The 9,696-nt window shown below is 40.5% G+C and overlaps 1 pseudogene; it reads right to left on the bottom strand.

The window, feature by feature from the left end:
- Positions 1-2,579: 2,579 nt before the first annotated feature.
- LOC103192383 lies at positions 2,580-9,407 on the bottom strand (annotated as a pseudogene).
- Between the last annotated feature and the right edge of the window lie 289 nt (positions 9,408-9,696).

Raw genomic sequence — 9,696 nt, 5'->3', positions numbered from 1 at the left:
CCACATCCCTGTGACTACCACCTCCCTATGCCCTTCTTAACTATGCATTTCTGTCTATCCAGCTTTCCCTCTATGTGAATGCTTCCCTCTGGTGTCTCATGGCTGATCGTTCTAAGGGGTGCATCTCCCTAGAGTAGGTGGATGCATTGCCCTGAGGTAGGTGTTCCGCATGTAGGTCTTACTACTGCTAGGCTGAGAGCCAATCCATGGGAGTGAGTCCCTTTCTAGGCCTGAAGGGTAAGCAGGGACCATAGTCTCGGGGGTTCCACCAGATTCTATCTGACTAGTAATTCTGGTCATTTTTGTGTTTGAATTTTCTTCTACATTTTTCCTCCTACTCTATCCAGATCTCCAGTTTTGATGACTTTTTGAGTGGTTGGCCAGGTACCATCTAGTTCTTCAGGTCTTGGGGTCATGAAGGCTGAGGTCCTCATGGTCCATCTTATCCTTGGACTAATTGTTTCCAGATACCTTTGGTTTTCTTCACTCTTCTTTGATTCAGAAGAGAGGAGAACAATAGTTCCATCTTAGATGGCTTCTCAAAAGTTCTTAAGACCCCAGTGCCTACTCACCAAGGTAGGTTGTAGAACAAGATTTTTATGTACTATGTTGTGCCAATTGAGCATCATGTCCTCTGAGACTATGGTCCCAAGCCCGCAGGTCTGGTGATTTACTCCCAAGGTATTTGGTTGTCTCTGAGAAGTTACTCCAACTCTGTCTTCTGTTCCTTCTGTAATGTATGTGGCTAATTTTGTAGCACAAGTGCATATGTAAGATTATTTTTAGCCAGATCCATCTTTGGTCTAGGGTATATTCCTGCTCACCTACCCCCACCTGATCTTCTCACCTGTTTATATGTTTACCCATAGCCTATCTTTTGGTGTTAGCTGTAATGCAGTATTGTGCATGTACTAGTTTTTGCCACTGTTGTCTATATCTTATGTGCACATTTCAGTGTCCTTCTTTTCTGCAATGTTATCATGCTGGTTACAGACTCTTTCCATACTGTCCCTCCCCTCACCCAAATCAACATATGACCCCCAACTAGTCTGAAATTTTCCCTCTTCTTCCCTCCCATCCCCAGTAATCGGCAAAGTGAATTTCCTTCCCTGAGTAAACCTTTCCTTGACTTTTTACAATAATGGGCTCATACAATATTTGTCCTTCTGAGGTTGACTTATTTCACTCAGCATAATGTCCTCCAAATTCATCCTTGTTGTGAGATGATTCATGCATTCTTCATTATTCTTTAATGTTGCATAGTATTCCATTGGGTGAGTGTACCACAGTTTGGTTATCCATTCATCTGTTGATGGGCATTTAGGCTTTTTCCATCTCTTTGCTATAGTGAATTGTGCTGCAATGAACATGGTTGTGCATATGTTTGTTCATGTCCTGTCTCACCTCTTTAGGATATATTCCTAGTAATGGAATATCTGCTGCGTTTCCTTCAAATGAAAATCTCCTGTTTTTTCAACAGTTCTGTGTAGGTTTGCATGTCTTTTCAAATGCATATTTCTTGGGTGAGGCTCAGGTTTTCTTTTTCTTTTTCAATAGTTTATTCAAGTTTTATTTTAAATTATCTTAATTACAGCATTTGAAGGGAAGAATCTAATTCCACACAAATTGGAATACTATAGAATGTGCCCCTTAAACAGCTAAATAATAAATTGAGTGGTGAATACAACATGTCAAATTTATATTGAGTGTTGCACAAAAGCTCTGGTAGCATAGTGTCTAAGGCAGTTGACTGCTAACCAGAAGGCTGGCAGTTCAAACCCACCAACTACACTACTCAGAAGGAAGATGGGGCAATCTACTTCCGTAGTGATACTGCCTGGGAAACCCAAGGAGGGGTCACTATGAGTCGGGTCCGACTCCACCATACATAAGAACAACAACAACAACAAGTTGTCACTGTAATCACAGAAAACCCTTTCCAGCATGCAGCTGGAGCTCATGGAAGCTATTTCATACTCTGGTGTAAAAATCACAAAACCAAAACATGAGAAGGAATTAATGTCCTGAATTATTGGCTCCATCACATCCACCATCTCCACCCCAAAATGGCACACACACACACAACTACTATATCCTGCAGACTACTGTTGGTGTAAAGAGGTGATAGACTTGGGTAGAAACAGGTCATGAAAATATATGTAAAAAAGTCCCTTTCAGATGAGTTTGTATACACCATCAAGCAATGGCTTCTCCTCAGTTAGGGTTAGGAAAGCAAAGCTCAATTCTTAAGAAGTCACAATTTCATTCATTTACTCAATATGAATTTACAAAGTGTCCACACATTATCAGCTTCCACTTGGAGCTGTTTCTAAATAAAAAAGAAATCTAACAACTCTAGTAAAGCCACTAAGTCTCCCCAAAGTCTATGGCTGAAAAAACTTATTGGAATTGGGCTTCTGTACTTCTGAAAGGGTAACACTTTAAAACTGATTCATCTTTAACCTGAAGGCCTAACATGCTATTTAGAAATACTTGCATCCCAGACATACAACATTAAACAGCACACTGAATTCAGAAGGTAGCTATGCTGCAAAATAGTTTTAAATGAAAGGGTTCATTTATGCTTGAAATTCCAGTCCTAGACCAAGCTTGAGGCCACTGATGTTGAAGTTCTTGCCATCCAGCTGAGCTGACAACATCAGTTTGATGTCTGGCTTTAGGGTCTGAGTTTATCCTAAACCTATCAGGCTGAAATTGTTTGCTTTTGCTGAGAATATATCAGGTCAATCTGATACTTGGCTACTATTCTGATGTGAGCGTTACTATTTCCAGCTGTCCAGGCAAGATTGAGAGCAGTCTCCAACTTCTTGTTCACCTTCTGGTAAATGGAGCTGCCAAATTCTATCCCATCATTCACATTAGTGTGAAGGTGGAATTCGTATAGCCAACTGCAAAGTTGCTCTGGGTCATATGAGACTTGGCAGTGTTGAAGTTCATCTGGTGGCCTGCCAGCCAGTCCTCCTAACCCAGCACCAGAGTACCCTGATTAGAAGTCCCAGCAATGCCAAAATCCATGCCACAGCCCAGGTTGGTGTGTTCCTTCTTATACCTTGTCTTGATTTTAGCATTTTTAGCCCCAGTGTTAAGTGAGTAGGATGACTCAAAGGTCAGCTTCTGTTCACGTGCAAGCTGGTCTTCCACAGTAATTTGGTGCCTCGTGTATTGTTAATGTTCCATTTCTTCATAAATGTCAGCCCATATTCTGCCCATCTGTACTGTTTCCAGATTGCCTGTTGTAACTTCAGTGGTCTCAGTGTTGGCTGAGCATAAACTTGGAAATTCCAGTCCATTCTCAGATTTTGTTTTCAAATCAAATTTCATTAAGCCAAATCCATAGCCCTTGGTGAAGACATCCTTAGCGGATTTGCCAAGCTCAATGTATGTGGGAGGCACAGCCATATTCTGCTCAGAGGCAGTAGCAGTGGGATCAGTGGTGGCTATTGTAAGGGCTGTAGTGCAGAGGAACTGGGCAAGTAGGGGCTCTGGTTTTGGACCTAAGCCCCCAATATTCTTTAAACTAAAAGCCTGTGTTTCTTCCAGGCAAATTCTAGGTCCCCAATCAAGTACTGGCTGAAGGTGGCAGTTGCATGCTCTCTGTTATCTATGATACCCATTATTCATTTCTATCATACAAGAGGAATAATCGTATCCATAGTACATTCAGATAAACACATAACTGAAAAGATATAACCCTTTTAAAAACGTTCCAGTTTCTTCGTCTCTTCTGCAACCTTGACTATCTTCCCATTCTATGAATATGGCCTTGGGTCTCTGGCTAGGTAGAACAAGAAGACCTATCAATCATCTCTAATTGGCCTGGCTATTGCCTCAGGCTTTTCTCCCCTTACTCTCAGCCAGCCTTCTGGTTAGCAGTCAAATGCCTTAGACACTCTCTGCAACCAGAGCTCCCAACATCTCTTTCATTCTTTCCAGCCATTACAGGTAACAAAAACCAATGTAACCATCTAAGAATTAAAAGTTTCACTTCCCAGGCCTCTTCCTCTTTCTTTTACAAAGTCTCATGAGTCTGGAGCCATTGCAACAAATCTAGCTTCTGACACCAACTGCAAAAAGGGCATGACAGCAACATCTGTCTCATGCCAGTCTCTTGTTTCTATTTGTTCTGCTGCCTCTGCTGCCATCATCTCTCTGCCATCTCTTTGTTGTCTCAGCACACGGATCTCGGAACTAAAGGACACACTCCACTCCTGGCTTTTCTTTCTTAATGGTAACAAGAGTCCCTTTTCCACCTCATTTTAAGCCTAGTGGAAAGGCAGAATTGACCTATCCCATCGTTAGAGTTCCATACACCTTATTTGCACAGTCCCACCTCCACAAGGGTGTCATGTACCGTATTTACATTATTAAAGCTTAAAAACAAATCTTAGAGGAAAATGCTAATCTATGATTAAATTAACTGCCTGCAAGAATAAAGCAGAATGCTCTTTAAAAGAAGACAACAAAATTTAGATGCTCAACAATGAAACATTACAATGTCCAGCATTTAGTCAAAAGACACTAGACATGCAAATAAGTGAAAAAATGTGACCCATAATCAGGAGAAAAATGAAGTTAACAGAAAGAGACTCCAAAATGTCAAAGGAAAAAAATATAATTATCCCAGCAGCATTTTTAAATAGTTCAAATATTAAATTTAAAAAAAATGAAAGAAAAGCACAATGATAAGTGGAGATAAATCATAGACATACAAACAGTAGATTTTATGGTATGTTAATAATATCTCAACTTAAAAAAAAAAGAAAAGAAAATCTGGAGTCAAAAATACAGTATCTGAAATGAAATTTTTATGGGATAAGCTTAACAGAGGATTGGTGAAATCACAGAAAAAAACTGTGAATTTGAAGACCTGACAAAAGTACAGAAAGAAAAAGTTCTAAAAATATGAACATAGCTTCATTTCTCTGTGAGACAATATCAAGCATACATGTAACTAGAATTGCAACCTGAGAGGAAAGGATTGAGGACAGGAATTTGAAAAAAAACAATGGCCAACATTTTTTCCAGGTTTAGTGAAAATTGTCAATTCATAGATTAAAAAAAATCATCATAAGTCTGATAAGAACAAAAAAGACTGCAGCCAGTAACCACAAAATCAAATTGATGAAAACTAGTGATCAACAGAAAATCTTCAAAGCGCCAGAGGAAAAGAAAGAAGCCAGAGGAAAAGAGGACATGTTGCGTATAGCAAATGTCCAATGATTTCTCATTGTAGATAGTGAAAGCTAAGAGACAATAGAATGACATCTAGAAAGTGCTGAAATAAAGTCAACTTGCAATTCTATCTCCAGTGAAAATATTCTATGAAATTGAAGGTGAAACAAAGATATTTTCAGATAAACAAAACTAAATTTATCCCAAGCAGACCTGTACTACAAAGAGCATTAAGAGAATTTCTTCATGCTAAAGGAAAATGATACCAGAGTAAAATTCAAATCTACTCAAAATAATAAAGAACACTGGAAATGGTAAGTATGTGGGCAAATATAAAAGTGAGTAAGTAGAGAAGGAAAATGAAAACCATATCTGGGTGTGCTTGTGCACATGTGTGTGTGCACACAGACATACACATACTCCAAATAGGATCTAGATTAAATTCTAAGAGCCTAGCAGCCATCTCATCAACTCCAGAGATGCCAAAGTGGGTGGTGGTACTAATGTACTTCTAGGCTAGAGCTGAGGTTGGCAAGCACTCCAGAGACCCCAGCTATTAACAAAAAATCAGTTGTGGGACCTGGAGACTTTAGCTGATTTCTAGATCATGTGCTGCACTGTCTACCACCTGCTTCACAATGAAAACCTGGCCCAGAGGCTTTTGCTTGGTAATACATGAAGGAAGGAAATGAGATGGACCAGCCAGTCTTCCTATTGTTTTATAGTAGTAGTTAGGTAGTAGAAGTATCATGACATTGTCCTCAACTCCTTTTGTAGGTTGTCTTTCATAATGCCTGCTGTGTACACTGTGAGCTTCAGATCATTGGGTTTTACCTTTTCTCTTAACTTGAGTAGTGAAGGGTCTTAAAAAAACATGTTTTGTAAATGAAGCTTAAGCTGGAACATGTTAGCCATGTGCTGCCACCCCAGATGGTTCCCATGTGACCTAGAAAGTCCAGTAAACTAGTAAGTCTCTGATTCTAGTTTCTAGTCCTACTTGTCTATACTTACCATTATCACCAAATTATACTATGCAAGCTATCATTCTAGCACCACATTATGACCTTGTTCAAAATCAGAACTCTTCTCTAATTTACCATTGGTCTTACTCATAGAGAATGATTGCCAAAGTATTTGCAATGAGGGTCCAGGGTTGGGGGAAGAAGGGAATGAGCTAAGGATCAACATAGATGATAGGCCACTGAGTGAGACAAATGTCAAGTACACCTGAAGACACTGGAGGACTGACTTGTCATTTCCACTCTTGCCAGTGGAATTTTAAATAGTTCTTATTTCAGACCTTTGAATTATAAATGTAAGCAATACCAAAATATCAAAATGTATAAAGTCTCTTTTTCTGCTTTCCACTTCAGAAATGTATCTCAATCCTCACACCATAACATGCATGTCCCTTCTTAATAATGATCCTGGAAAGATGGTGTCATGGAAACTTACAAGTTTATGCCACAAAGCTGAGAGCTTCAAACTGTCTTTATGTTACAGTTTTGCGGATTCTCTTTTATAAGGTAGAAAAACGCCTTCATTTTGTGTTGTTATTGTGGTTTTGAATGGGAATTGCAATTTCAAGACAAAAGTAAATACATTAATATTTTCCAAAGCCATTTTCCCATAAAAAGAAACAATAGAGTTTTAGCATTTCAATCACATATAAGTAAAATAGTTATAACAGCTGCTGAATTAGGAAAGATTAGCTATTCCAAAGATTAGATGATGCAAGATAGAACTAGTTTCAGGAGCTGCACAGAATTTGGATGCCCTTTTCATTTCATTATATCCAAAGTTTAAAGATTTCCAGAGTGGAAGCAGACCTACAGTTCCTGGCACAATCTATTTCTAAGTGTAACTTGGCTGTTGATAACGTCAGTAACCTGTCCTTCTGTCCTTCCTCACTTGCCTACTTGTATTCTCTTCACTGAATCCTGGTGGAGTTTTACGGATTCTGAGCTGACAGCTGGGCTGTAAAATGTTACATGCCGTGTTTGACACACATTCACCATGGAACATTCTTCATTCCACAGCAGTCACTAACCAGCCCTTTGCCAGCTGCTGTGAGGTCAAAGTTAATGACTTGGAAGTAGGTTGAAGTCCATGGGCATCTCAGACGAAAAACCTACAGGCAAGACTCCTACCAGGTGGTGTAGTACTTAGAACAAAATGCAATTCAGTAAAATGTATTGGTGTGGAAATGACTAAAATATTTCTCTGCCCTTGAGAAAACGTAGAGTTTAGTGGAGAAAGAAACAGACAGACATTCAGTGTAAAATAGTCAGGATGAAGCACAAGTTAGTATGGGGGCCCAGAAAGACTCCCTGAAAGAAGTGGTGATAAACTAGATCTTGAAGAGACAAGTGAGTGAGTCAATACATGACAGAAGTAGGAAAAAGGTATGCTATACGGCAGAGGGAGATGGCAAGAGCCAAAGCTGAAAGACCAGGCAGCAGGATATGGGGGACTAGGCAGTCAAGAAATGTGTCTAGTGTTAAGTAGGGCTTGAGGTAGGATGGGATATAAGGGTATAAGTCTAATTGCAGAGGGTATGGAATACCATGCTGAGGTACTCGGACTTTATACTGTGGGAGAACAGATCAGTTGTAAGAGGAGGAGTTCTGTTTCGTTTCAGATAATCACTCTGGCTGCAGCACAAAACATAAGTGGGAATTATTCTTCACAGCACAGTATTAGTTGCATGATTAGAGTTCCTGTGAAGTAGATGACAACTCTTGGTGATTACGTGTGTATCAGAGTAGAACTGAACTCCATAGGTTTTTCAATGGCTGATTTTTTGGAAGTAGATCACCATGGCTTTCTTCCAAGGTACCTCTGGATGAACTCAAACTTCCAATCTTTTATCTAGCAGCTGAGCATTTTAACTGTTTGCACCACCCAGAATGTCCTGACGTGGTAGGTGCTCAGTAACTACTTGTTGAGTGAAGGGTCAGTGAAGAAAGGAAAGAAAGAAATCCTGTTCAATAGGCCTAATAGGCTTGAGGCAAAAATCTCCAGACAGGCAGGATGGAGAAAGTTTACACAGATGTTCTGGACACTATTGTAGCTTTGTTTTATTTTGGTTTTGATATGCTATGAGAAGGGAAACACTAATTCTGCAATCTCTAGAATTCAAACTTGTGAAACTCTCCTGGCAACATTCTAGGGCACTGATTACTCAAAGCAGCCCCAACAGCCCCTCAGAGTTGGTTAGAAGCAAAGCACTTCAAGCCTCACCCTGGGGCTATTGAACCAGAATTTGCATTTTAACAAGAGCCTGTGGTGTCAACTGTTGTTATGTGCCATCGACTCAGGCCCAACTCCTAGAGATCCCTCCTTGGGTTTCTGAGGTGGTATCACTACAGAAGTAGATTGCCCAACCTTCCTTCCCAGGAGTGGCTGATGGGTTTGAACCACCAGCCTTAGGCCACCAGTCAAGTGACTTAGGCACTACGCTACCAGTGGTGTTGACTGTTGTTGTTGTTGTTATGTGCCATTGAGTCGGACCTGACTCATAGCGACCCCTCCTTGGGTTTCCAAGGCAGTATCACTACGGAAGTAGATTGCCCCATCTTCCTTCTGAGGTTGTTGTTGTTAAGTGCCGTCGAGTCATTTCCAACTCATAGCGACCCCATGCACAGCAGAACGAAACACTGCCCTATCCCACGCCAGCCCCACAATCCCTGCTATACTTGAGCCCATCATCACAGCCACCGTGTCCATCTCGTTGAAGGCCTCCCCCTCTTTCGTCGACCCTCCACCCTACCAAGCATGACATCCTTCTCCAGGGAATGGTCCCTTCTTACAATATGACCAAAACAGGTGAGATGAAGTCTGGCCATTCTTGCTTCCAAGGAGCATTTTGGCTGTAGTTGAAACTTTGAAGAGCCGGTCTAAACTCTAGACCCTATGATAGCATAGTGCCTAAGGCATTTGACTGCTAACCAGAGAAGGATCTGACTTGATGTAAGTGAGTTTGGTTTGGTTTTTTTGGTCTAAACTCAGAAGCTATCCTCTAAGGGATGAATCATCAAGAGAACCTGGGAGAAGTGGGAAAGCTAGGAAACCCATATTTCCCCAGTTTTCTGCTTGAGGGTAAAAGTGGGATCAAACTAACAGAAATCTCTGCCTCGACCTATATTTGTAGGACCAAACTCTTTGGTGGAGCCTTATGAAAATCCAAATTCTTTGGGTTTGACCCACAAAATCAGCAATTTCTTATGGTTCAACCTAATACTTTGGGAAGTCAGTCCCTAGTATGTGACTCATACGTGTCCATGAACCCAGCTCACTAGTTCGGTGTGATGCTACCATTTTCCTGCTGTTGACCTGAGTGGCAGCTGTGCTTCCTGAGGGGAGATAGGCCCTTGGTTTAAGAGGTAAGACTTCTTCAACATCATCCTTAATATTATCAACAACAATAACAATTAATAATAATATCAGATACTGCTATGTACCAGGCATTTCTCTAAGTGCTGTATTTGTAATTAACTGTAG

This window comes from Orycteropus afer, unplaced genomic scaffold (assembly GCF_000298275.1).
Source record: "Orycteropus afer afer isolate SDZICR_OR568_19922 unplaced genomic scaffold, OryAfe1.0 scaffold00027, whole genome shotgun sequence".
NCBI classification, from domain to species: Eukaryota; Metazoa; Chordata; class Mammalia; order Tubulidentata; family Orycteropodidae; genus Orycteropus; species Orycteropus afer.
The sequence above is the reverse complement of the archived record's forward strand: the minus strand, read 5'-3'. Positions and strand labels throughout refer to the sequence as shown.